The sequence below is a fragment of the Ambystoma mexicanum genome, chromosome 1p (genome assembly GCF_040938575.1).
Source record: "Ambystoma mexicanum isolate Mex_15411 chromosome 1p, UKY_AmexF1_1, whole genome shotgun sequence".
NCBI lineage: Eukaryota > Metazoa > Chordata > Amphibia > Caudata > Ambystomatidae > Ambystoma > Ambystoma mexicanum.
In genome coordinates, this window is record NC_090921.1 from 1,460,403,372 (window position 1) to 1,460,428,877 (window position 25,506).

Consider the following 25,506-nt stretch of genomic DNA (forward strand, 5'->3'; position numbering starts at 1 on the left):
AAAAGTGTCTATACATTAAATGTGATGCTCATGGGTAGTCCCTGCTTTGTAGATACCGTTGCTAATAAATATGCAATTAGATGTGAATGTTCTGATGATGTAATACTGTCCTCAGAAACATTGCAAGCAACAGGGATATCCAACATTCCAGTAGTACATCATGTCCCTGAGCCGCTCCCAGTTACATTGGGTCCCATTACTGACACACATGCATTCCTCCCTAGCACATGACCTCCTGTCAGACTCCTTGGAAGAGATGTATTATGTTAACTTAATTGCTTCATTTATTGTTCAACCGAAGATGTATTTTTGAGTGTTCCCACTAAGACTACTGAGGCTGTTTTAGCTACCCTCCAGGTTTTGGCAGGCAAGCTAGTATCAATTGGTGCAGAGTTAATCAATACACTGTCAGACTCTTTGCGGTCTAGCCATGATAATAAAATAGGATATATCAGTAATGCTGATACTTCTAAGATGCTACCCCGTATCCCACAGTACTCGCTGAAACCAGAAGCTGGGGAGGGAATAACCCCTATCATAGCTGCCCAACTAAAACGAAATATTATTGTCTCCACTGCTAGCCCCTGTAGCACTTTGATACTGTCTGTTAAGAAGCCAAGTAAGAACCCCTACAGATTTGTACAAGACTTGAGGGCAGTACATTCTGTTGTTATCCTATCATTCCGGTAGTGCCCAGTCCAACTGCACTGTTGTGCTGTATCCCACCGACAGCCACACACTTTACAGTAGTGGATCTGTGCTCTGCTTTAATCTCACTAGATACACACATAGCTAGTCAAATTCTTTTGCCATTTTCCCATAGAGGAATTCAGTCAACATGGACTAGGCTACCCCAGGGATATACTGGGTCTGCTACTCTGTTCTCTCAGCAACTTAAGAAAGATCTAGATGACAATACATTCCCAGGAATGTCTGTGCTGGTGCAAATGTCGATGGCCTGTTAGCTTCCCTTGCATACGAGGCATGCAAATTGGACACAAACTTATTGTTAAACTCCATTAGCCAACAAGGGACACAAAGCCTTGACAAGAAATTACAACTGTACAGGGAAATGGTACACATGTTTGGATACAAGATTGTAATGGGCCAAACAGTAATTGCCTCTTACAGGAAGAAAGCAATATATAAGATCATGAAAACTCAGACAGTTACACAGAGGAGAGCATTCTTAGGCATGAAAGGCTATTGTATGCAATGGATTTCAGAATATGCACAGACAGGGAACTCCTTGCAACACTACATGAACACCAACACAGTATGACTCTTAAAATGAACATCAAAAGCTGAATTTGGATCCTGTCATTGATTAGCCTAACATCACATAATATAGTCAAACATTGTACAACATGACATCATACGCACTTTTCGACAACGTGCTTCGGTAAAATAGGCATTGATATAAAATAACATTGCATGCTAAATTATTTAATACATAAAGAAACGTTTGTTATCTGCCATTATCTGTCAGCTTAGTAATGCTGAATGGGGTGTGCATGGTTGTGGTGTGTGATGGGTTAAGTCAATTGCAAGTGCTTCACCCCACGCTATTTGGTATTATGATGCAACATAAAGCTGAGTGGGACCACAATCAAAGATGTCCGTGGGATGCCATTGTACAAACAGTAGAACAGCCCCAGCTAATGACTGCAAGTCCCGGAACCTAAATTCAGGTATCCGGAAATCAGAACCCGACCTAGCAGATGTTTGCAACGCATTCCATCTCAGTGCACTATATTGCATTACATTGTATCACACTGCCTCATATTGTATCACATCGTACCACAGTGTGCTATAATGCATAAAACTGCATCACCATACACCACACTGTGTTACTTTGCATCACATTGCATTTTATTCCATAAACAAATTAGTGCACGTTAGAGTAGTGAGCTTCGTGGATATGATGCATGGGACTAAAGCACCTGTATGCTATGCCCACTATAAGTAAAGTCCAGCTCTGGTCAGTTCTGTAATCCAGTAACGCAGAGAGGGAATTGGCTATGGATGAGGTAGAATATGTGGCATAGAGAAGGGGTGGGGGTGGGAGGGAATAGTTGGGAGAAAGAGGTAGAGTGAAATGGACTAGGGGGTGAGGGAGTGAGATGGTTGGGGAAGGAGGTGGAATAGGGTCCAAAGAGGTGCAGCGGTGTGCGTGGGAAAGATGGAGGTGTTTGGGCATTGTGGTGGGCTGCGTAGGGGAGAGAGGGTTAAATATTGGGGTAGTGGGGGCTAGAATGCAAGTGGATATGATGGGGTAGATAGAAGAGAAGGACGAGATAGGGTGAGGAGAGTCTTTACCATGGTGGCTGGAGTGAGTGAGTGGGTGGGTGGGTTGCTTTTGGAGTTTTGGAGGGCGGGGTGGATAAGAAGGAGGTGGAGGGTGATGTGGTTGGGTGGTGAGATGGTGAGATGGAGGGAGGAGGTTTTCTGGACGTGGTAGGTGTCGATGTGAGGCTTGGGTTGCAGAGGGGCAGGCTTAGGCGTGTGAGGGACGATGAAAGGAGGGCGTAGTGGAGTTTGTAAAAGGAAAGTTGACATTTGTCTTGGAAAAGGGGATCAGTGATGGAAAGATGGCTTGCACGGTGGTACTTTTTGCAGATGAATTTAGATGGTAGCTCTATGTAAGATTACTGACGAAAGAGCGGGTAAGGTAAAATACATAATTACATTTATTTACCTCTGTACCAATTTTTATATTGCAGGATATATTGCTGCCATCTGGGAAGACAGGTAGTTTAGAACCAGGAGTCATCTTGGAAACTGCTGTTCCTTTTCCTGGGTTTCCCTGAAAACCCTACAAAATCATGCAACAAGTCATTTAGAGGTTTGCTTTACTTTGGTAAATAAAATACTCAGTCAATTAAACTCTATTCATTCATAAACATTATTTTCTAATCTGCCTGTAGGAAGGCCCTGCATCACATTCAAGAGAAGTAACAGAAGATGTCCAAGCCTATGGCACCCTGGCCCAGAACCCACAAACACACCCTGCTCAGCCTCCAAGGCTCCTTTCCATTTCCGGGTTCTACAGTGATGATGCACACACAAGAATACAAGGGAGTGGATGGTGGTTAGTGGTATGAACCAAATGGGGTGAAGGGCTACGTGCACTCATTTCCCACAGTGAGTACATTGAGTAACTTGTTCTTACCTGTATAGCCAAGTTCTACTTATTTCCTACGCATGGTTAGAACATGTTAAAATATCAATCAAAAGGCCTATTCATCAATATCTCAAATCAAATGCGTACTTTAGTATTAGACACAGGGCAGAAAGGGAGAATATCTTTACCTTCATATCTGTGGATTATCACCAGAAAACGTTTCAGAAATATATAAAAGACAAAAATGGGCTGGCATGAGGCCAGTCGCACTCAGGGGAGAACAGGTTCCTGCGTAGCTCCAGCACTGTCTTGATTTTTAGGGATCAATCTTGTGCTAAGAATCTGGGGATTGCATGTGCACTGGTGGATCTGTATTTTCAGAAGCAGAGGGGCTCCTTAAATGATTGCCTTTGGAAAACAAGAGGCCTCTGGGAGCACATCATTCGTAGAAACTCTCCTCCTCACTGGCAGCAGCACACAAAGATGTCAAGATGCCAACTGTGTGATGCTTCTGAATCAGAGATTAAGGCCGAATGCATGTGCAGCAGCAGGCTTGGTCTTCAACATTAGACGTGTTGGAGGAATACAATTGAGCACAGCAGGCCTCAGTTTTACTGTGAATCTAGGTTGAAGTCTGCCCACAAGTGAGCTGAGGGTAGGCAACTCAGGATGAGCACTTTGGCACATCCGATGGGGGGCCTGGTTTTCCTGGAGGCAGAGAAGGGCTTTGGTGGATTTGCTATTTGTATAGCGCCATGGGAGAGGTTACTCTATCCCATTCTGTGCTCACATGCCTGTGTGCTAGTAGTTGTATGGCCATAGGAGGTGAAAGGAAGAAAAGATGAAGAAGAAGAGTGTTTCGCAGCGGGAGGCTTCTGATTTCTTAAGACGCTGCTCTACTTTTTTGGAGGGTAGTGCTGCAACTGCAACTCTGCAGGACTGCGTGTGACATTAAGGCCCTAACAAAGAGTGGGGGTGGGGCTTCTGATATAATTCTTAAATGGTCTGCACAAGAAATCTGATGTGATGTTGGAGATAAGAACCTTGCTTGCAGGAAAGAATAAAACCTTTTTCCGACACAGCAACTGGTTGAGGGAAAGGGTTTATTAAGGCAGGAGATGCAGATTGTGGTGAAGGCTGCATGTTAATTCCAGGCCATGTCTGAAATGAGGGATGAGTTCTTCTCTATGTGAGATGTTCTCCCTCGACCATGTGCCATCCTGTGGAGAAGGTGGGAAGCAGGAAAAGGGGATGTGCGCCACCAATCTGCACATCCTGAGATGTTCAAGAGGAGGTCGACGCATCCATTCAAAAGTCGTGGAAATCCTGCAGGATGTTGCAGATTGTGTTAAAACGATTGTGTTCATACCGTCAGGAGGTCCATCAATTAAGGCGGGCTTAGGGCTCCTTTAAGTACCCTCCACTCACCTGGGTAGCATTGGCAAAACCATGAGGACAGTGTGTGGGGCCTCATAAAATAATAGCATTATTTCTATGAATAAAAAAGCATATCCACAATAAGAGGGAAGGTGGATAGGGTAAGAGCAGGTGAGGGAGAGAGAGGGTTGAGTGAAGGAGGTGAGGGGTTGAGAGAGGGATGGATGGAGAGGATGGAGGTGGTATGGGGTTGCTACAGGGTAAGGGGAGGAGAGAGTGTTAAATGTTGGGGGGGTGTCAATGCAGCAGGATGTTTGGGGGTGAAGCTGGTGCAAGGAGGTGTGGTGAGGTGTTAATGTAGGGTGTGCTAGGAGGGGAATCTTTGCAATGTTGGTTGGGGTATTGGATGGGGTGGGTCCAGTGGGTTGGGTTTGGGATATTGGAGGGATGGGTAGGGAAGGAGGAGGTGACTGGTGGTGTGGTGGGGTAGGGAGGTGAATGGAAAAGGGGGGATAAAGGGAGTGGGTGTGAAGGAGGGGACCAATTGTGGAGCGAAGGTGTTGGGGGTATGTGGCGGGATGAATGGAGAGGTGAAGGGAGCTGGGTAAAAGGATAGCAGAAATATGTCTTGCACGTAAGTGTTAATGAGGTGACAGTGTCTTGCAGGCTTGTACTTATTATGGATGAATATAAATGCTAACATTAAGTTTGACTACTGAACAAACAGCTTGTAAGGTAACATATAATATTCAGATGATTTACCTTTCTATCCATCTTCATGCTGCAGGGTATATTGTTGCCACCTGGGCGCACAGGCAGCTTTGAGTCTGGCACTGTCTTGGAAACTGCTGTTTTTCCAGGATTTACCTGTAAGCCCAACACAATCATTATAGGACTACTTTACCTTGGGAAATGCAATAACAAGTCTTTTAACCATTATTAGTTCCTAAATATTCTTATTTCTACATTCCCTGTTGTGAAGCCCTGCTGCACGGGTCACAGCACTAAAAGAAGAGGTCCAGTCGGTCACCGGGGCCAAGAGTACTTTGCTGCCACAGAAATGTCATCTTACTTGTTTGATATTTTTCACCCCCTTAAAACCAGAATTAGATTTTATGGCGGGCTGTTAACCATTTCCTTCCCACTCCATCTTTAAATAAGATATAAACTATTCTATAGTGAGCATTCCCTTGGTTAATTTACCAGTGAATGAAGTGGATAATCACGAGGCTGTCATTAAGATAGATCCAGAACCTAATATTAATACATTGCATATATCCGAACCTGGAGCTTTCACGATAGAGGAAATTGTCCCGCATAGAGTGGGCCAAGAGGAGAAGGTACTCTGTAATTACATTCCCAGTTTTGATAGGATGGACTCAGGGCATTGTGCTGTGTGGAACATTGCCGGATTAAGTTCTCAAATAGTGGAAACGTTTTTAGCAGTTTTTCGTTACCAAATTTGACACCATCGTAGTTCAAGAGACTTGTCCAACATTCTGTACATCTCACCAAATATGTAACTATTTTTATGCCTGACCATCCATCAGGTAGGCAGCATTCTAAAGGTATACTTTTTTTGTCAATAAATGTTTATTAGTTTCTCAAAACAATACTTTTTTATGATTAAGTTAGCCAGTTACTTTAAGCAAATTGCCATTGATGAAGTGCACATTCAGTTAGTTTGATTTGACTTCTGCCAATCCTAGTCACATTTATAATGTATACAATAACTGCTCAGAAAATGTACCCTCGGTATATATGTCTTGAAAGACTGAATAATTGGTTTACCAAATGTAACTATGCAAATGTGCCCATGTTGGATGTTCTGGTGGTCCTTTTAGATGGGGAGCATGGTGGAGGTGAATTCCATCAGTTGGATAATAATCTGTATGAACACCTTAATTTTGAACAAGGTACCAGGTGAGTTACTCTGAAACATTTATTTAAGAGCAAACTCACGCAAGGGGACTGGGCAAATAACTATGCGTATCTTTCAACACTATGCACTTATAAATCTGTCTCAAATGTCACACTTCGTTTTTTACAAGCACAGAGGTATTTGAGACAGTCTCCCAATCTGGCAGTGCAGAATGACATACTCAGATTACATATAAACCAGCTTCCTCTTTTTGTCCTCAAGGGTGCATATCTGTAAATACCCTTAATGCACATGGTTTGTCGCATTTTTGAAAATCCCAGATAAGATTGAAACTACTAAGCACCTATTCACTGAATTTAAATCACTGGGTCCAGTTTATATGATAATCTTTGGCAAGTACGCGCACAACCCAGAATCGATAAAGTATGAGACATTCTGGAATGATTGCCTTAATTCTGAGTCAAAGCTCGACCAAAGAGTGGCACAGTCACACAGTTCTATCAACCCCTCAGCACCCTGCCCCATGCGGAAGGCTGTATTCCTGACCCAAACCTGGACATTGTTCAGCTTGGGTTTGTCACTGACAGAAACCGACTGACCTGCAAGAGGAAAAGGGGTGGGGCTTAGCCCCCTACTAATGTATTCCACAAAGGAAAGAGGACAGTGTGAAGGAGTGTGGTGGAGATTTCTAGAAAAGGTGAGGTACTTGGGTTGGTGAGAGAAAGTGGTACTAACCGGTGAATGTGTGTGCAAGTAGTAAAAGGTTCGGCTGAACGAGCATCAGTTCTACATGTGCGCATGCACTTTCTGCGCTGCAGTGCAGCAGGTCCTCCTTACAGACTTAACCATCCATTATTAGAGTTACTGAAACAGACCTTTCGGTGTCCCTCTGGTAGTTCTTGGGTGTGCGTTCTGCACAAATGCACCATAGGGCTGAGTGCTGAATCCGTGTCTCAGTTATGAAATCTGCAGTGGAGCTCAGTCTCCATGCTGTTGCTATGTCTGGGTGGGTGACAAAACGTTTGGAGCTGCAAGATAGCGCGTAAGTGCTCACCCGCCTCGGAGAACTTTTTCTTTTGTGTTGATACAAATAAATAAAATACTAAAAGGACTCCACAACGAGGTGGAAGTAATACAGGAGTACGAGGAACAATACAATAGAACTGCTCACAAGAAAATCCCCTCAAGAATCAGTGTTCAACACGGAATTTGTATTATTTGGATTGGGTTAGGATAGGCTAGGTTAGTTATCGACGAACTTAAGGTATATAAAAAGGGATAAAACTTGAAGCAGACCTAGCCCAGGGGCTTCTCGTGCAAGAGAGCAGGCTTAACCGTAAGTCATTTGAAGGCGCTCTGAACCTCTGGGCCTTTGGCAGAGATCTCCATGTATGGTTGGGTCCAGGGAAGAGCTTATGCAGCATGAGAGAGCACACATTACAGTGCTAGATTGAAAATATATCTTGTCACATTACAGATCTCAGCCAGTAGAAGCCAGTCTCAGGAAGAGAATCTTTTTTCAAATTAGTTTGTCTAGTTGGCCTTTCCCTTAAGAGGTGAAAAAAGCCCAGTCAGCCAATTCCATGGGTTGTGCATTAGATGCCTCTGGGATCCAAAAGTGATGGCCTTTCCCTGAGAAGCGGATCCAGGGGGAGTAGGAGTGAAGATACCCTCAGGTTTATCACAAACCCCTACCATAAAGTTAAATGTTACCCACAACAACATGTACAGAACTGCTTTGCTTCCCAGCTAAGCGTGTGCTATAAATTATTTGTTTTTAAAAATAGAAATACAGTGGCCATGCCCAACTAACTGCAAAAGGAAGTGTCTTCGGCTCAGGACCACTGCCTGCCTCTTGTGTACACCAGGCTAGGAGGGTACAGGCTTACTGGACAGGCGCTCCCCTCCTAGTAGATTCTGTGGTTCACAGGCATGCCCTGTGTAAACTGAGTTAGGGCCTATCTGCATAGTCCGTTGAGAGTAGGACACACTCTCTTGGGCTACCTTTCTGAGCAATTTTTTCAGCGCACGAAAGTTCATAAGCTAAGACACCTTAGATCCCGCAGTGGTCTCAGATGCTTCTCTTCCAGGAGTAGGTGTTTCCATGATTACTGGGTTGGATGGCTACTCGGCTGCAGGATCTCTCTGTTTAGTATACTGCCCCTTTTTGGCTTGTGACCTAGTGATTGCAGACCCTGTCACATCTAACTCAGCAGATACTATACCCAAAATAACCAGCCCGTCCCTTAACACCACTTTCAAAGGTACATTGGGACTCATTACGAGTACGGCGGTAACCCACCAGTGCTACCAGTGGGTTGCCACCATGCCCGTTACACCGGAACCACCAACTGAATTCCTGGTGCCACTGGGACATTAAAAGTCCAGGTGGAGCGGGAAGTCAGGCAGGGGATTCGGACTCCACGGGAATGGGGACTCGGAAGCACCGGCACCGTTACTAACGGTGCCCGTGCTTCCATGACAACTCTGCCTCCCGGGGTCGTTGCGCATGGGAGGGTCAGACCTTCCGGGCGCGGTGACCCCGGCTGGCAGACTTGTAGTGTGGCAGCCCGGAGACAAGGGTGCTGGTAAGCTTAGTGGCACCCTTTTTTCTGGACCGCCACACTCGTAATGAGTCCTGAATACTCGAGAGATAGTTGTGCAATATTGTCACCTATCTGGGATGTTACAATGGCGGTAGGACCGTTCTTTAAGTACTGAAGCACCTGCTCTGGTACTGTGCAATAGCTGGAATTCCATAATCCTTGGACTGAACAAGTCAATGGACCAACGAGTAATAGGGTCAGTAGCAGTTGGACCTGCTACAAATCAAATCTATATATATTAAAGTCAAAATTTGTTTGTGGCGGGATTTGTGGCAAAGAGTTGTTCCATATACAATTTCACACCGTGTCACCGATCTGCACCAAATATTGCATAGATGCCTGTTAGGACTTTCCGGACATTACAAGCTACATGACATTTGAACACCCCACCTCTTTTCCTGGATTTCAGCACTGGTCAAAATGTGTTTGTGGATTTGTAGCAAAGCATTGTTCCTTATACAATTCCACACTGTTTCACCAATCTGCACCACATTTTTCATAGTTACCCGTTAGGACCCTCCAGACATTACTGGCTGCATGACATTTGGAGACCCCACCCCGTTCCACAGATTTCAGCACAAGTCTAGCATTGTTTGTGGGTTTGTTGCTTGCCAAAGCGTTTTTCCTTATGCAATTCCACACCCTTCCCCCAATCTGCATCAAATTGTGCATAGTTACCTGTTAGGACCCTCCAGACATTACTGACTACATGACATTTGGGCACCCCACACAGTTCCCCGGATTTGAGCACCTTCACACATGAGACAGTTGCCTGAAATCGTCGAAACATCAATGTGGCCGTAGAAGTACCGGTCCTGACACAAGGAACAAAACCCGAGGTCCAGGCCCTAGAATGCATGGATTCCAAGATATTTGCACCTCAACGCACGGCAACGAACTGCACTATGCCAGGGTGAGGTGCTAGGTGGGCAGAGAGCACAGAAGATCCCAGTATGCAGCAGCACACCAACTCTTGCCTTCACCCAACATCTGCTCCGGGGTATATCAGCCAGCCACACGCACCCATTCTCAGTGTAGTTTACTTCAGGGTGCAAAGCACATCAAGCGATAAGCGAATCAGAACAGTGACCTACAGGATCAGAGGTTATCATGTCTGTCTACAGAACCTGTTCAGAGAACAGGTACTTCTGCTAGTAATATAATAAATGGGATTGAGGAATGCTTGATTTGCTTTAGCATAACATTGCATGTTGAATGGTGTAACGATTCGGCAGGATGATTGGACTTTAGGTGGCGTGGCCAGTTGCTGAGTAGCATGTTCCTACCCTTGAATCTTCTTTGCCCTCTAATTTTCGGCCCACATCTTTTCTTCCTTTTCTTTCTAAACTTCTAGAGTGCATTTATTAATGACGTTTCCTCCTTCATTAAGGTACACTCTCTTTTACCTTCTTTTCCGTGTGTTTTCAGGCCCAGACATTCTACAGAAACTGCACTCCTGTCTGTCGCTACTTTCTTCTTGTTACTCTAAACTTTCCTCTCTTCTTGTTCTTCTTGATCTCTCAGCCGCTTTTGAGATGGTTGATAACACTATTCTTCTTTCCTCTCTTTCTAATTTGGGATTCTGGGACTCAGTGCTGAGTTTCATTTCTACCTCACAGGGCCCATGCTCTCTTTTCCCTGGGCTGGTCACTCTTCTCCCATCCTTCCTCTCCTGCATGGTGTTCCTCAAGTCTCGGCTCTTAGTCCTCTTCACTTTTCCCTCTACACCTCACCTCTTGGTTCGATTATTTCATCTTTTGGTTCCTCCTATCACCTTTATGCGGATGATTTGCAAATATTTGTATTTTTCCTTCTTTTACTGACTCTATTCACTCTTCTCTATCTGCTTGTGTTATTGCTATCCAATCTTGGATCACCTCTCACTATCTTCACCTCAATCCCTCAAAAACGGAGGTTCTGTTCTTATCTGCCAATACTATTCCTCCTCTCTTCCCCCTTCTTTTCTTTTCCTCCCTCTTTCCCTTTTCTCTCTCCACCCATAATCTTTGCATCAATCTCGACTCTTCATTATCCTTTTCTTCTCATGTGTCCTCTATCTCTGGCTCTTGTCGCTATCAACTTTTTAACATTCAAAAAGCTTGTTGGTTTCTTACCTTTCCCTCCATTAAACTTCCCATCTCTTCATTTGTTTTTTCCCACCTGTTTTACTTCTCTTCTCTTCTTCTTGGTCTCCCTGCATCTCACCTTGCACATCTTCATTCTGTTTACCATTCTTCAATTCGGGTTCTTTGTCCCCTCTCCTCTCTGGATTCTATTTCCTCTGCTCTGCACTCTTTGCATTGGCTTTCTTTTGAAAATCACACACTCTCTCATTTTCTCTGCATTGTCTTTAAGTGTCTCTATGGTCTTGTTCCTCCGTATCTCTCCTCTTTAATCATCGCTTTCTACTCTCCTGTTCGTTCACTTTGTCCTGAATCTCTCTTTCTTTTGAACTGTCCCTCATATCCCATGTGCCCCCTCACGTTTCTGTTCCTTTGTTCTTCTTGCTCCTAAGAATTGGGTACTCTCTTCCTCTTTCTTTGCATTTCATATCCTCTTTTTCAGTTTTCAAGTCCCGTCTTAAAACTCACCTTCTCACTCATTGATCTGTTGTTTTTTTTAACTGTCTGCTGATTTGTATTGCTGGTTACTTTGTTCAGCGCTTAGGCATCAAGCGCTATAGAAAGTTTATAAAAATATATAATACAAAATGTTCTGCTGCATCAAACAGAACAATCGCAGCAGCTCCACTTTCTATCAGGGCTGAGAGTGCCAGGGGATCCCCTGATCCTGGAATGATGAAGAGTGCTTGGTCATCTCCTCTATCCATAGATGTTGGATATGAATAAAAGAGAAGACTGGTCAAAAGCACCTCCTTCTTTGTACTGTTTAAGTACATGAGTTCTTGATTCCCATCTTCCGCTTGGGGGTTAGTTAAGTAGACATTCCCCCAATAAGCGGCTTGTCTTGCCAGTGCATTGCTGAGACCAAGATGCGCCCATCTTTGGCGTCTTCGCCCAAAAGAGGACCTCCAGCAGCTCTGAAGTTCATAAGTTCAACTTGGTTCTCTTGAAACCTGGATGGTTCCTTAGAATGGCTAGGGTATCAATGCTGCAGGCATCCTGTGTTTTCTCCTTTTACTGCTTTGTTTCCTGTAACCTGTAGACCAGCTGCAGAAATGGGTTACCATGACTTCAAAAGATTAAGGATGAGGGACTTGGCCAATACATCTTCCAGTTCTTCATTAAGCCCATGTCGAAAATGAGTCGTACATGCATTGTTGATATCTGCTTGAACCGAGAGGCATATTATGTATTTCATAATATTTTCGTTGCTGCGCCAAGGGCTGCATGAAAGAGGAGGGATTACGCTGAATGGAAATGTGGGGTTTGGTTGGAAGGGTGGTTGTCTGTGGGCTCTGTAGGAGGTAATAGGAAGAGAAAAAAGATGTCAGTTGGGGGTGAAGGTGAAACTCGTGCAAGGGGGTGGGTTGGGTTAGGTAGTGTATGGAGCAGTAGAGTTGGGTAGCATAGGTGAAATGGTTGGCAACGGTTACTGGGGTGAGGAAAGGTATAAGTGGGATGAGTTAGGTTTGAGGTTTGGAAGGAAGGCATTGAAGAAGGTGTGTGGGTGGGTTTATGGTGAGTCAACAAAGGGAGGACATGGGCTGAAATGGGTATGTGTGGATGACGAATGGGGCTGCAGTGGGAAGAAGTTAGGTGCCTTTGGAAATATGAATAGAGGGAAGTATGGGTAGGTAAAAGGGAGAGTGGAATGGGTGATTTACAGGGGTCTGTCAGTAATGGGAAGATATCCTGCAGGTGGTACTTGTTGGTACTTATGGGGTGAGGGAGGATAGCTCAGGGGCAACGTGTCTGTCATGGAACCAAGACAACGCAGCACAACACGGGTTCGAATCCTTCTCCCGTGCTTAGAAACCAATTGGGTATAAAGCGTGCTATAAAAGAACAATTATAATTATTGCAGATGCATTTAGATGATAATCATAAATGTGATACTGAACATAGAGGTAATAATGTAAATATCATTCAGATTATTTACCTTTGAAGCCATTTTAATGATGCGTGGTATATTTTTGGCAGCTGGGTGGATAGGTAGCTTTGAGTCAGCTGCTGTCATGGAAACTGCTGTTCCATTTCTAGGGTGTACCTGTAATCCATGGAAATCAAACAACAAGTTATTTAGAAGTTTGATTTAGGTTAGTTAATTAAAATTAAATTATCACAATTGTAACCCTTATTTTTCCTAATAAGTCTTATTTCTAATGTCCCATATTGGTGGTATGAGGGGGTAGGATGGGGTAGCGTAAGAGGGGATGATTTCCAATGGTGACTTGGGTGAAGCCAGGGGTGGATTGGGCTTGGGTTTTGGAAGGAGGGACTTGTAGAAGAAGTGGGTTGGCCGATGGAGGGGGAAATGGGTTTGAGGGATGTGGGTGTGGATGAGAGAATGACGTTATGCATCTTTAGGGGTTTTGTGTAAAGATGGATGGAGGGGTCAGCTAAAAGGATAAAAGGAGTGTGGAAAGTGTGTCTTCCAAGTGGACATCAGTAAGGTGTTTTGCAGGTTGGTACTGAGTACACGTACATGCAGATGGTAATACTACATATTAATTCTGAACGAGGACCAGATGAAGTCAAATATATTATGCAGATTGTTTACCTTTGTAGCCATTTTCATGCTGCAGGGTATATCAATGCCACCTTGGCGCACAGGTAGCCTTGAGTCAGGCACTGTCTTGAAAACGGCTGTTCCTTTTCCAGGATTTACCTGTCAACCCCACAAAATCATACAACCAGTTATTTAGAGGTTTGCTTTAACTTAGTAAATCAAATAAGTGGCTTTTGAACCCTCTGCCTTTGAAAACATCCTAATGTGTAATATACACACAGGAAAACAACGCAGGTGTTCTTGAAATTATGTGCTGGTGATTACACATAGTGAATGTTTGTGACAATGTCTGCGGCTATCAGAATGCTAATGGTTTACACTGTTATAATGCTCAATGAAGAATAACATTTAATTGTTGGCAATCCAATGCACTGATCTGAACAAATAGACAATCAATATAACAAACACAATTTACACATTTATATAAAAAAACCTGAAAAAATAGATACAATATTGCTGTAAAGTTCACGCAATTCCACAAAGTTCATAATAAACATGATATATTTTGCTGTTTGATTGCTATGACACAATTGTCAATATTAAGTATTTTGAGGCAGGCGGGTGGCATGGGATCAATATTCTCCCTTGGATGACACTTCTTGTTTTCTCTTTTGGGTGTGATGTCACTACAAATCATGCATACGCAACGCAGTCCAGTGCAGACGTCCCAAAACTCTCTGATGTGTAAGTCTCAAATTTAGATCTAACCTACTCCTAAAACCTACTCGTCCTATCTGCCCCCATTCTGCATCCTGAATTTCACAACCCAGGTCCTCTACCAACATACTCCAAGTATTCACCAGGAATCATCAATGAGAGGATCCACAGCCATTAGCTTAACATATGTGGATACCATACGTGGTGACAAAGTAAATATAGCACACCCTGTCGGTTCATCCTGTATTGGCATAGATAACATGCCTTGTCTCTGTAAGAAAAGCGCCTCAAGTCCCTTGAATCTAACTCTGTCTTTATTGCTCAGACCATATAACCATTGCAGTTCCCAAAGGTACCATTCGTCCAACCCGCAGCACATCCCCTACCTCAAGTATTCCCCATTGAAACCCAACTACGCCAATACAATGTCCTATTAGCAATTTGAAGACCAGGATTATTCCAGAGGGAGGCATTTTAAGTAAGATAAACATTACCTTCAAAGGTAGATAGCCACCAATTAAGTATTTCTCTAATCACAGTAGTCCTGGGCAGCTTCTCAACCACATTCGGTATCTTTTCCATTGAGTAAATATTGCTCAATTTATAAGGTTTAAAGGTTCCCCTCAGTTGATAACCAAATAGGCTCATAGTGATTCTCAGGTGATATAATGTGCAACTTTCTTCAGTATGAAACCTCTGTAATATTTATCCAAATCAGGGTAAACAACCCCCCCTCATGTACACTACGTCATAGAATGAACCTCAGGATTTTTCTTATTTTCTTTTCACCCCACAGAACATTTTGCAAGATCCGATCAATCATTTTCAACATCTTTCTTGTGAACCTCAATGGAATGGACTGTATAATATAAAGCACTTTTGGTAACAAAGTCATCTTTATTGCATTAACTTTAGCACAGATTCCAAAATTCAAACGTTCCCACTTTCATATGTCCTTCTTCAAAGTCTCTGCTAATGTATTTTGGTTGAATTCTACAATTCTTTGCAGATCCCTGTTCGAGTAGATCCCTACATTCTTCACATGTGAATCTGACCACTTACAGTTCCAATCTGCTAAATCCCCTCTCCTACAGGTGGGAAAATCCCCTCTCCTACAAGTGAGAAAACCTTTGTTTTGTCCCAGTTAACTTTACGGCCCAAAATTTCCCCAACCTTCTGAAATCACTTCTTTAAAATTGCTCTTCCTTCTTCTGGGTTAGAAAGGATAACTACCATGTCATCTGCGTAAGAGAGAACCTTGACCTCACAGCTCCCAAACTTTAGTCCTCTTATTCTTTGTTCACCCCTGATGTGAGCCGCCAAAGGTGCTAATGCAGTATTGAATAAAATGGGTGACAGAGGGCAACCCTGCCTCGTACCCTGTGTAAGAGTAAACATGTCCGATAATTCATTATTCACTCAAATTTTTGTTATCGCTGCATCGTGTAGACAACCAACTGCCTTAAGAAAATGTGTGCCAAAACCCATCTTTCTCATGGTAAATTTCAGAAATTCCCAGTTGACTCTGTCAAAAGACTTCTCTGCATCAATGAAAATCAGCACAGTATCCAGAGTTTCTGTTTGGCAAAGACTCATTATATCAATAATGGTCCTTATATTATCATACCCGAACCTAACCCTCATAAATCCAACCTGAGATGCATGAATTAGACTCCCTATACATTTACCCAGCCTATTTGCTAAAGTTTTAGCAAATACTTTCACATCGACATTAAGTAGGGTAAATAGGCTGATAATTCCCACCTTTTTTGTGGTCTGTTCCCGGCTTTGGTATCAAAGTGATCATGGCCTCATGCATAGATGGACATACCCTCCCATCCTGTATGAAAATATTAAACCACTCACCTAGAATGGGTGCTAAAGTTGATCCACATGTTCTGTACAACTCTACAGGCAAGCCATCGAATGCTGGAGACTTTCCAACATTAAGCTGATCAATTGCTAACAAAACTTCCCCAAGCGTTATCTGTTTTTCCAAACCAGCACATTCTTCCTGACTCAGCAGAGGAATTTCAATAGACCCAAAAAAGTAATCCAAGTCAGAATCCGATGGAAATACGTCTTCTGTATATATTGATGTATAAAATGACCGGAAACATATGTCAACATTTTTCACTATCAATTGTCCATGTTCATCCTCTATTCCCTGAATATATGACTTTTCACTCATCCCCTTCAATCTGTTAGCCAACAATCTGCCACTCTTGTCCCCATTTTCCCAATACTTTTGTTTCATGAAAAAAAAACTTTTCTACTATTGAACTAGTTTTATTAGCTAAGGTTTCCTGGGTGCGATTCATTCTTAGACGATCTGTAACACTCCCAGTTTGTTCATACTTTTGCTGCAAACCGGATAGTTCTTCTTTGAGAGATTTCAATTCTATCAGACCTCTTTTCCTAATATACTAGTTTCTATTAATTAGTTCACCTCTTACAGCTGCCTTGAAACTATCCCACACTATCATTGTGTTTGCAGACCCTAAATTATCCTTAACAAATCCTCAATGAAAGTTTGAATACCTGATACTACGTCAACTTCCATCAAAATCCTTGATTTTTCTCTCGACCAAAATCCAAAACGAAGGTCTATTAAGGCATGAAATCTCCCTCTCCCTGATGTCTTCACCCAAAAACCTGTCTAATAACTTATCGGATATTAAAATGTAGTTTAATATTGAGAATGAATCATGTACTGGCGAGTATAACGGGTATTCCTTCGTGGATGGATGTAAAGCCACCCATACATCCACTAAGTCAAATCTCTGAAGAAAAAGGGTAAATTCCTTATACACTCTTAAATTTGTGTATCTGCATTGGCCAGTACAATCCATGTTATGGTCAATAACGCAGTTAAAATCACCCCCCAAAATGTTAGACTCTCCACACATATCACACAGTAACTGCGTCATTACCTCAAAAAAGACATTACCCGGTGAGCAAGGACCATACACACATCCCACAGTAAGGACCTTTCTATCAAATCCACAAAAAAATCATCGAGCTTCACCATCCATAAGCTACCCTATCAACCGTGACATTCATACTTTTCCTAAAGCGGATTCTAACCCTTCTCGACCTTGTTCAGAAGCAATTCGACAATTCACGTGGGTATCTTGCACAAGTCAAACATTTCTTGTCCTCATTAGTGAAATGCGTTTCTTGTAAAGGGACTATGTCTGCTCTCATTCTCCATATCCCAGCCATCACCTTCCTCCTCTTCTGTGGGCAAGTAAGTACTTTAACATTGCATGTCACAATGATCAGTTCAGCCATTCATCCCAAGTCAAAAGCTAGTGTCCTACAACTATACAGCTCTATAAATGTCCCAATTTGCTAGTCTTCTTAACACACCTTCCGTGAGTGGCATTACCCAATTATCTATCCTTGCCTCAAAAACCATAATCCAGAATCCTGATCTAAATTAGATCCTTCACACAATAAATACCACCGTGAGTAGCACAACAACCTAAGACATAGAACACAAAAAAAACAAAACACACACAAAACACCCAAAAGAAAAAAACAGAAAGAGATATAACAACAATTTAGAAGTCCAAGGCCACCCAGACTATTTATGAGTAACAAACACTCCAATGCACAACATATTCTGAACCATAACCCTCAGTTTCCAGTACCCCCGACAAGTATAACCAAATTAAGCATTCTCCCCATTCTACCCAAATCCCTGTGAAAATTGTCAATATCCAGGTTCAATCACCATCTTAAGTGTAACTAAAATCTTTCTGGTCCTACTTATATGGCTAAACAATGTCTTCAAGGTAGACCACAAGCTAAAAGTACAATACATTTGCCAGCCGCATCATCTATTCAAAAGACAAAAAGTGAATTGCCATGTATTTGCACTCTCTTACACATCTCCACCCTCAAATCAGCCAACATATCCATGTTACCATCCTCCCTCCCTCACATTCAAACACACTGGGCATGCATCTCATATACAGTATTCAATACAACAGCTTCCCCTACATCACTATATACATCAGAATATTCATTACCTCCCCCAACAGTCATAAACAATTCTAGAATCATTTATTTCTGAATTCCAAAAAGCGTATAATGCTACAATCCTGTCACTTGCATGCCGAAGGTTCAAACTAAATGATTTAGCCTTATAGAATACACATGGAATTCAATAAAATTACCCGGTATAAAGTTTATTCGGGCCATAGATGGATTAGAGCAACAAGAAGGGTGAGACACAACCCAACCCGAGATCTAATATATTTGCAATGAATACACTGCCTTATCTGTATAGGCTCCCTCCGTCTATGTGTGCCACGCTAAGCAGCTTTTGAGTTGCATGATCATCACTGCTGCGCTGGAGTATGTTTCACTGTCCAGCGCTGCGGGTCCATATATACAAACAGTCCCTTTTCCCCAATCCTCTCAAGCACATTGACGGGTCCCCAGCGATCACCCGCACCGCCATTGCCTGTATTCCAGAATTGAATTCTGACTAATGTTCCTCCATCTGGGTCTCCTAGTCACTTTCTGGTATCTCGTCACTACGCTTGGTTGCGCGCTACGTCCATTCCTCTAATGTTTTCCTCCGAACTATTTGAGCCTAGATTCCATACGCTTTAGCAGACAGCAAAATCTATATTATTATTGTATATGAATTAAAATTGAAAGATTATTAAAAAAAATTGAGTGGCAACAACTGTTGCCAATTATATGTAAAATACACAAGTAAGGACATAATCCCCTGTTGATAAATACAATCTTATTTTCATAATTTCTGTTTCTTTCCAAACATCACATTCATCTGTGTTGCTACAGAATCCTCCATTGGTTCTTGATCCAGATCAGATAAGAAAGCCTCTGCTCCATGATAGTCAACAAAAGAGTCAACCTGACCCACAAGAACCACCCGAAAATGTGTAGGATACACCATGTAATATTTCAAGTGTTTGCTTCTTGCTTTCTCCTTATCCATGTTAAATGCTTTTCTTTTCTCCAATCATCTCTGCTCAATTCCCCAAAAATCATTATTGTATGACCCCAAAGCAAGGTCATTTATTTCACTGGCTTTCTTCAGAATCCGCTCTCTTTTAGGGAATCTCAGAAACTTCTCTATGAAATGTCTTGGTCTCTGTCCAAGCGCAGGTTTTGGAACCAAGGACCTATGAATCCTCCCCATTTTCAATGGCAAATTTGGGTCCAGGTTGGGCAGTTTAATTAAAGCCTATTCCCGAAAATCCATCGGACCGCCCCATTCAATGTTCTCTGGAAATCCTGCAATACGGATGTTGTTTCTTCTTGAGAAATTCTCCTGCTTAGGGCACTTAAGGGTGTGCTTCTTATTTTGTATTTGTAGTTTCCTTATTTGCACAGCCATTCTCCTTGTTTCATCATCCACTGAGTTCAAATGACTTTCCACAGAGGCACCCCTGGCAGACAGTTCAACATATCTCTCCTCTAAAGCAAATAACTGATTTGATCTCTGCAATGTCAGCAGTCACCTTGGTCAAAAGTTCCATCAGTGTGTCCTCTCTTCTCTCACTGTCAGTAATGTCTCCTTCACCTTTCTGTCTCTTTGCTGGTTGGGTTGTTTCGGATGGACTGATGTCAGCCCTCATTAATGTATATAGGAGATGAATACAGGGCAAAGGAGCTCCGCTCTCACACTGCTATCCCTGAGGCTGCTGGTTCTAGAAATCCAATTGTAAAAGGCTAAGTATGAAACTTGTGAAAATCCTAACAATGATATAATTGTAGTATAATGGTCAAGTGCTGTGTCTAGCACTCCTGCAGGCCAGGGTTCTTGAAGGCAGCGTTCAGCATCAATGTGCTTTCATTTTGTTTTTTTATTTTATAATGTTGCCCAGAGACGGTGTAATACATGTTCCATTCTCTTTTATAATGTTGCATCAGATAAATGTGTTTCATGTTTAATATGTGTTCAATTCTGCAACAACGGTGTAATACATATGCCTTCCTGTTTTATGATGTTGCAGTAAATAAATGTTTTTCACGTTTAATCCATATTACAAAATGCAAAGCGCCTGTAGGTTCATGCCATTTGTGACCTCTCGTCCCAAAACATCTTTGCGCTGAGAGGGACAAATTACAAAGTTACTTAAATTATGCAAAAATCTAGGGGGGTCCTGGGAGTCCCTCTGCTGGACATTAGTCCTGGTTATGAGAACCTTACCCAGAGTCTTTAGCTCACAATCTTTCACAGAGGAGAAATATCCAAAACATGTCAGTCTTTGTCCTGCCCAGGGGAATTCACCACCGAACTGCTAGGCAATTCTCCTCTGAACAAGAGTACCAACAGCAACCCCAGACACGTGTTTCGGTCTGGTTGGACCTCATCAGTAGGGTGGAGCTGTGCCTCTCAAAGACTAGTGACCAAGGGGTCCACGTCTGGATTCCCCTAGTAACTTGGGGTGAGACCCAAAGTTACTAAAATTATGCAAAAATCCAGGGGGGTCATGAGAGTCCCTCTGTCGGACATTAGTCCCGGTTACGAGAGCCTTACCCAGAGTCTTTAGCTCGCTACCTTTCACAGAGGAGAAATATCCAAAACATATCAGTCTTTGTCCTGCCCTCGGGCAGTCTAGCACCGAAATGCTAAGCAATTCTCCTCTGAACAAGAGTACCACTAGCAACCCCAGAAACGTGTTTCGGTCTGGTTGGACCTCATCATTAGGGTGGAGCTGTGCCTCTCTAAGAATAATGTGCAAGGGGTCCACATCTGGATTCCCCTAGAAACTTAGGGTGAGACCCGAAGTTACTTAAATTATGCAAAAATCAAGGTGGGTCTTGGGAGTCCCTCTGCTGGGCATTAGTCCCGGTTACGAGAGCCTTACCCAGCAAAGCAAAACCCCAAACACACCTGAACACCTGGTTTACCCTCCATCACAAAGCACTACGCAATGAGAAAAGAAGGCAGAAACCATTTGGAAGACCAACCCGTCGAGGCTAGTAAGGAAAAACGGACACTTATCTCTAATAAATTCAAGAAGGGGATACTCCTAACCAAAAAAGACACCTTCACTGACAATATCAACAAAGCAAGTTCTAACACCAGAGAACTGTTCACCATTCTAAACGAACTAGAGTCACCTACGCCCCAATCAGAAACCTGCATCAAGGACAAGACTTGGTGCGCCAATATCCAAACTGTTCTAGCTAACAAAATCTTACTCCTACAAAATAAAATTGAAAACAAAAAACACAACATAGCCAAGGATATGCCTGTATCTAATTCTCACTCAACTCCTGAGAAATTCTGCAACCGTTTCAACTTCGCCCCGTCTTCATCAAGGAAGTAACAGAAATAATATCCTCTCTTAAACCTTCAAGATGCCAGGGCGACCCCTGCCCAGCACCTATTATCAAAGAGGCCGTCAGAGATCCAGCGCCTTTCATCACTTCCCTCAAACTCCTCCATTGATTCTTACTCCGTTCCCACTAAGTTAAAAGATGCTTGGGTCCTGCCACTTCTAAAAAAAACTCATCTAGATCCCAACTTACCCACCAATTACAGACCCATAACCACTGTCATCTTCCTTCTTAAAATTCTAGACAGAGCTGCCTGCAATCTCGCCAGCACTAGACCTATATGGGAAGCAGGCTATCTCAGCCGCCCTATACGAGGCTGAATTGTGGGGGCAAGCAAATGGCCAAATCTAGCTGCACATTTCCTCCGTTATAGTAACCCCCAAGTCTTTCTCCCATTTGGAAATGTAGGCTAGAATGTCCCTAGATGGGGCCTCATCTAGTAGGAGGTATAGTCTTGCGACTCCTTTTTTGGTTGACCCTTGCTTCATGGTAAGCTCCAGCCCTATGGGCACTCTATTGGCCGCCTCTCTAACCTCCCTGTTGGAGATCCAATGCCTGATCTGAATATAGTGGAACCATTCCTGCTCTGTCACAACAAACTTCGTTTTACATTCCTCGAACTGTAATGGGGCACCCGCTTTATAGAAATCCATCAAAGTTAATGTAGCTTGCATTGCCCAGTTCGACCAAAAGCTAGGGGATCTGCCTGGCGCGAAATCAGTGTTCTATCCCATTGGGGTGTACAGACCTAGCCCCAGCTTCAGTTTCTTATTCCATAATGCCTTGCCCCAATATTTGAGTGTGCACTTTGAGGTTTCAAGTAATGGATCACCTATCTTCCCCGCCGATTGCCCAAGGAACCCAAGGTACAGCATTGGAATGTCAGTGGCACTCTGTTCTAGTTTACACCAGCCCATTTGATACTCCTTTAATACATTGGGGCCAGCTGTGCCGCCAGGAGATAACGGGACATCTCAGGTACTGTAACGCTTACCTGGACTCCTCGCAAGCGTAATACCTTCCCAGCCTGTGGACCTGATACCTTGGAGCCTTTAGGATTCTTTTTCTGTTTGGACAAACAAATGACAACAAAAGAAATGCTATAACATCTATTAACTGAGATAATTACTAGATGAGATTTGTATAAACACCTAAAATCATTCCCTTCTAACTCTAGTGCTGAATTCCCTTCTCACCTGTGTTTTATTATTGTGGAGCTCTCCATCCTGTTTTTTCTACAGGGGCACATTGAGATGGAAAAACAATGGCAACTTGGGATGCTCATGAACTCTATAGCTTCTTGCCTTGAAATGTCTATTCTTTTAAGAATGAGTCTTTAGGTAAGTAAGCAGGTGAAGATACTGTAGTCTTTAAGGGCTTCAAATGATTCCTACATTGGTGAGATCTCTCTTACTAATTACTTTTGTCTTTTCCTCTTTTTCGCAGGTTCTAGGAATTTGGGGAAAGAATTATTGCTGCGGATGGCTGCGGAGTTACTCAGGATGAGAAAACATTAAAACGTAAATTCGCCAATACAGAGTAACTGCAGCCTTCAAGGTGGAGCGCGGTAACAACTGTGAGGTGAAAACTTGAAGAACCTTCAGGTATGCAAATGCTTATAATACGTCTTCTCTGTAAAACTGTTAAGTTCGTTTTTAATTAAATACCTCTTGTGTTGTCTGCAGGTTTTCGGAAAGCTGAGGAAAAACCTTTGGAAGATGCGGTGGCTGCGGATGAAACTTCTGACTGAAGATCCTGCGACTGCGAGCGAAAACTGCTGACGGAAGATGCTGCATTGCTGAGTGAAACCTCTGACTGAGGAGATGCGGCGAGCAAATAAACGTTCTTAAATGAATATAATAGCGTTGGAGATAACTTCTGTCGGGTAAGTCTCTTCTGTGAACTATAGTACTCTATAGCTTTTCGTAAAACTAATGTCTCTATTATCTTCTGTTTCTTAGGTTCTGTGAGGAGAAACGCCGATAGCGTTACACCGCTGTCAGCGGAGCAGACGCGAAGCGTGCATTCCAGCGGAGGCGGCGCGAAAGTAGCTCCCTCTGCGAATATGAATAGAACCATGCTGCAACTTGTAAATGGGTTTTGTGGGTGGCCATCTTAAGAGTATGGAATTACTATTGAACACCACGGAAGTCTATGGAAGTAGATGCTGTGAATGGTGTAAATGCCACATGTGCCAGGCTAACACCCACCTTTGACCTGCTGATTGATGTAATGTGCTCTGCCTAGCCTGAATGTCTGAATGAAGACTATGCTCACTGACTGGGATCATGACAGGAACCCTGATTCCCCCTAGACATGTGGGACGGAAAAGGACTCTTCTGGGCACTCTAAGCTTCTTGCCCCCCCCCCTCGCACTCCCATATAAAATGGAGGATCTCCCTCTGCAGAATTTTAACCATTGGAATCGGGATCCGGATCGGAAAGGAGCTCATCACATATATAAATCTTGGTAACAGGGTCCTTTTGATGGCCGTTATGTGGGCAAACCACAAAGGTTCTTGAATGTCCCACCTCTTAAGGTCATCTAACAAAGCTTTCCAAAGGCCTGGGATATTAGCAGCAAGTATCCCCTCGTATGCTGGTGTCAGTTTTACTTTTACCCCAAATATTCTATTCCATCCCATTCCCAGATCAAGGGGAATTCCCTGCTCCATATCGTTACTAATTTAGGAACTTTCGTATGGTTAAGGGCCTTTGATTTGGAGTAATTAATGCAGAAACCAGACACCCCCGCTAACTTCTCCAGGAGCGTCATAACCCTTGGGAGCGATTGTGCATTGTCTCAGAGGAACAGTAGTATGTCAGCGGCATGCCTCCCCATAATAAAACCAGTCTGATTAGGGTGTATGATCTTTGGCAGCACCCCCATTAACCATTGGACAAGCACTTTTGCATAGAGCTTAGCATCCCCATTGAGTAGAGAAATGGGACGGTAGCTAGCGAATTCAGTAGGATCCTTACCCGGCACCAGTACCAAAGTGGTTGTGGAAGGTCCCAAATTCCAATGGACCCCACCCCCAACTCCCGAATTCGATTAAACAATCTAGTTAGAGGGGTACATAGTATAATTCAGAAGGTTTTATAGTATTCACTGCCTAACCCATCTGGTCCCGGAGCTTCATTTCCGGGAAGAGAGTCTATAGCTCGACCCACCTCTTCCTGCATGAATGGGGCCTCCAAAAGCTGTCTGCCATCGGAGTAGATCTATTTTATTTAAGAACTCCTGCTAGGCCTTAGTGTCTAAGTCCTCTCCCTTCAGGATCTGAGAGTAGAATGCCTGCAAAATATTCACTTCCTCCAACTCCCCCCTCAGCAAATCGCCTACCCGATTTTTAAATTGGGTAATGTGATTCCTAGCCTTTTGCCTCCTTAATTTTGCTGCAAGGAATCGGTTGGCTTTATCTCCTCTTGCATGGTATGACTGCTTAGTTTGTATGAGGAGTGGCACTGACCTGTCTGCCAGAGGGGCTTCTTTTTTTTTATTGATTTAGTTGAATTTACCAACTTTTCAATATACAAAGCAATGATGAAATCGCATTTAAAATGTAAAGATACAAAAGGTTTTAGATCAGTGCATGAAATTGTTGACATACATAAAAACTAATATGAATAATGATGCAACAAAATTAAAACAAAACAATACAAATGCTACCACATCAGATGAAATCCTTTTAGAACTGAAACAGTTTGACTTTTTACTATGATCACTAAATTAGAAACTAAAATGTGCTGAAATTATCCAGATTTGAGTTGATCCAAGTGTAGAGAGAGTAAAAAATTCACTGTCGCAACTTGAAGGCCCAAATGCGTCGAGC

At 43.0% G+C, this 25,506-nt stretch overlaps 1 long non-coding RNA gene across 1 annotated transcript; it reads right to left on the minus strand.

The window, feature by feature from the left end:
* Window positions 1–5,274: 5,274 nt before the first annotated feature.
* Window positions 5,275–13,782, minus strand: LOC138579765 (uncharacterized). The gene is made up of 3 exons (XR_011304133.1): window positions 13,673–13,782; window positions 13,052–13,159; window positions 5,275–5,368 (listed from the first exon to the last, which is right to left on the minus strand). It is a non-coding gene; the product is annotated as an uncharacterized lncRNA (long non-coding RNA).
* Window positions 13,783–25,506: the final 11,724 nt, after the last annotated feature.